The sequence below is a fragment of the Lepisosteus oculatus genome, chromosome 5, assembly GCF_040954835.1.
Source record: "Lepisosteus oculatus isolate fLepOcu1 chromosome 5, fLepOcu1.hap2, whole genome shotgun sequence".
NCBI lineage: Eukaryota > Metazoa > Chordata > Actinopteri > Semionotiformes > Lepisosteidae > Lepisosteus > Lepisosteus oculatus.
Window position 1 is genome coordinate 29,548,163 of NC_090700.1, and position 4,277 is coordinate 29,552,439.

A 4,277-nucleotide genomic window follows, 5' to 3' on the forward strand; every position below is an offset into this window, starting at 1 on the left:
GTGTCAAGTCTGTGCAGTTTTGGTGTGATCCTCCTGCTGCACATTCACATGTTCTCCTTTGTACCAAAGTAAGTTCTTCCCTGTTACAACGTGCTGCCTGTTATTTCCTTGAGAAGTGCTCACCCATGTCCTGCAGGTGATTCATCTTTGACTGTACTGTTCTTGGAAAATGTTGCAGATTTATTTACCGCCGGCCCAAGTCTTACCACTAGTCTTCTGTTTGCTGGGAAGAAATTCTCTTTTTTGTTAAAGGAACCATGCAATCCTCTTTTTTTTTTTACTGTTAGACATGACCTCTTTCCTCATATGTTTACATGCATTTGTCAATAATCACACCTAATTCTTGGGATTGGAGCGGTTTGTAGTTAGTCTGACTATCCTGGGTTAGTCAAATTATTGTAACGCAACAGGGGTTCAGGTGGGCGCCCTTGCTGAATTAGGTCAGCCCCACACCGTCGGGGGCTCGAACCCGGGATTCCCGCATCACTCAGCAGGGACCCAGCCCGGTGAGCTAAAGAGAGATCTCTCCACAGCCCAGGGGCTGTGGTCCTGCTATTACTGGGAAGGGCGGTCACCTGCTCTGGTACGCCGGCTCTTACACAGTACCTGTCGGCCGTAAGCGTTACATTATAAAAGATCAAAAAGTGAGTTTCAACAAAGCTGCTTTAACCATTTTAATGCTTTTTGTCAAGGGAAAAGGTATGAAACATTTCACAATGGGGGGAAAAAAGAGATTGTGCCATAGTTACGTTACTTGAGGAGAGGGAATGATTTAGAAGACCTTTATTTTCAAAGTCTGTTCCTTATAAGTTTTAAATCCAAATGTTTTTTTTTTTAAACTAACTTCGGATTTATACAGTATAACACTGTTGTACAAACCCAACAAAGTTTATCCTGCAGACATAACACATCTACACTGATTTTCAGCTACACTGTGTAATAACTGTTGGACAGACATTCCCTCCATCGATCCATTTTCTAACTGTTTTATCCCATACAGGGTTGCAGGGGAACGGAGCCTTTTCTGACAAGCAACAGGCACAAGGAAAGAAATACGCCTTGGATGGCATTCCAGCCCATTGCAGTGCACATGCAAACTCAGAGATGTACACATTCACACCAGAGCAAATTTACCAGAAGTCAACTAACTGATCGGTATGTCTTTGGACTGTGGGAAAGAACTATGTACAGTCTAAACCCCATAGCTTGTACATCAGCAAGGCTGCATCACCAGCTGACTGGGTATCCTCAGCTAGCTGGGCACCAGTGAGCTGGCAGTGTGGTCAGCAAGAGTCATGTCACTCCCTCGCTTAGTGTTAACACTCATGCAAAGCACCATGGGAATCACACGGTAACAACTGACCAACATCACTGGCAAACACACAATCTGGAGAGAAAAAAGCTGTGAGATGTTTAATGTGGTCTTCTGTTTGAAATCAAAAACCACAGCTGCTACTGGTAAGTCAATTAGAAGTAGAACTAACATTTAACCTATATTATATTTGGTGCAATTTCCTAAAAAGTACTAGATCTGAGGCAATTTTGATTATATAAATCCTTTATTTAAAAACACAATCATTGATCAAGTCAAAATAAAAAAAACACCTTTAAATATGTGCTTGTGTACATTCTGTAATGAAAAACAGTTAATACAATCCAGTGCTCATTACACTTAAGACTTAATATATTTGATAATCGTTTTTACTTGTGCTGCCATGCCTGGAGCTGTCTGTCTGCAAATATGCTTTAAATTTTGAATGAGACCTCAGGCATTGCACTGTGCTGTATGCTACAGTATGCTTTATGACGATGTTTTATAACAATTTTACCCCTGTTCTGCCTACATACAGTACGCAGTGTTGAGCATGCAGGGTTCTATTGTAGGGTGATAATCAGTTCCTCACACACGTGCAGAGACACTGTTGACCCAGCATCAACAGCATTGGTACAGTGGTGCTCATTTATCCAATTCACACAGTGGGAGAGAGTAACTGTAGCAGTATAGAACCAATACTGGTAAAAAATTCAGTCAGTAAAGCTGATACTTGCACAATGAGAGCTGTGCTTTCACCCAGGTTACATCAGCTGTGAACAAGCAATTACTGTTAATAGACAATGGCATTAAAAAAAACGCCCACACTCTTTACTGTCTGTGGCTGGTGTTAGTATCTGGAACACTTCAAGCTGACCACTTCAGGAAGAAGGAAAAGAGACAGTCTTTAAGATTCCACAAACAAATCCTCAAGATCCGAACTTCTCAAACAGATCTTTCCTGGTTATTCTCTACCCATTCATCCATCCAACCATTTTCTAATTATTTCATCCAATTCAAGGTTGAGGGGCCAGCAACAGGCACAAAACAAGGTACACCCTGGATGGAATGCCAGTCCACCACAAGGCACACACACTGACCAGGGCCAATTTTCCCAGAACCCAACTGATCTACTACTATGTTTTTTGGACTTTTGGAGGAAACACTCAGAGCAAACACACACAAACATGTGGGGTGAACACAGAAAGCACACCAAGACCAGAAGTGAACCCAGGGCCTCAGCACTATAAGGCAGCAATGCGAACCACTGTGCCACTCTACAACCCTACACTCATACATTTTCTGTTTGTCAACCCTACAGTGCTTACTCCTATATGAGAACTGCCATTGCCTCAACCTGATTCTTGAAACTTTGAAATTACAACAAAAGTGGGTGCACAAAATTCCCCCCTCTTTGGTTATCCATTTTCCTCAGCTGTAAAGCTGGGAAGAAACCAAAGAGTTCACCAGCCAATGTCTCCTGTGTCTGGCAGGAACACTTTTATATGTCTATGAGTTGTAAAAGGCCTGTTTTCATTAGCTTCCACAAAGCAAGCTTTTAGCTCAGGGACTGGAAAGCAAACAGGTTTAGACTTGGAAGATAAATCCCCCTATACGATGAAAAACGACTGCACCAAAAATCTTTCGCAGCCTGAACTTAAATATTCCTGTGCTCCCGTTAAACACCTTATACTGTTTATATTAAGGAGCACAGTTTCTGAGGGTTTTATTTTTAGTAAATATGTAGATCACTTTTAAAACATTTTGTTGCTGTGTGTTTGAGTTAGTATCACAAGAATGCTCCCATCTGCTCTTCTTAGCAGAAGACACACAGAAAACAGGTACAGACTTAAAGAGTCAGTGAACTCATTACTGTACTCTACTATTTTAAACATCATTAACAAATCACAGAGTCTCTACTCCAGATCTCCTCAAAAGCAAAATGACTTAAGAAAAGGTGGGAGGGGTCATCTAAGTTGGCATCATCTGATGTCTTTAGAAATGTTAATTCCATACTGATCTGCTGCCCTAGATCAGTTTAACACCATCTCCAGCAGGCAGTGATCCGAGAAGGCCAGTCCAACCTACCAGGCTGTAGCCCTTGAGGACCAGAGCTGCCACACCACTTGCCACCTTTGCTTTTGCCCCATGAGCTGCTTGAGACTGTCTTTGCATCTGACACCTACCTTTCCTGTCACCTTACTGCCAAGTTACAGCTCTCATCCTGTCCCTGCACTGGTGAAAAAGGGCTCAACACATAGGATAGCATTCCACCTCTTAGGAATTCATTAGATTCATTACACCACTTTGCAATTCTACAAAGAATCTCTACCAGATCTTAACTGGTATAAGCAGGAATGTCTAGGCTCAATAAGCCAACAAATGGCACCAGCACACACACAGCAAACAGGCTAATTCTCCAGGATGGATGTCTACAAGGTGACCTACTGTACACATAGCTCATACATTAGAAGACTCCAGAAGACAGATAAAAGATCAGGCTGATGTCACCATAGTTGCGCTCCATCTTCCTGCACACACTGGCAGCATCCAATAATCAGAGCTCTCTTGTGGGCTTATATGATCTGGTCAGAGTGGTTGACGCGAAGAATCTCTTAAATCCACTGTTCATACGTGGAACTGTGAGCACTTAGGTTTGAACAGGGCATTTTTCAATTGGGAAAAACACTGAACAGCTTAGAAAACATCAACGTGCACGCACAAAAGCCAAAATAGTTTTGTTAGCTTCAGGACTCCTATAGTTTTGGCAAAGTTGCTCTTTTGCAAGGAAATTACTTTCTTAATCTCTGCGTGTAGAGGGCTTATAAATATTAAATACAGCAGCACAAGACTCAGGACAGGCACAGGAGAGAGGAGGGGCTCCTCATAAAGAAAATGAAGGGGCTGCCATCTCTGTCTACAGACAACATTTCAGACAAAATCACAACACTGTTCGTGGCAAGGC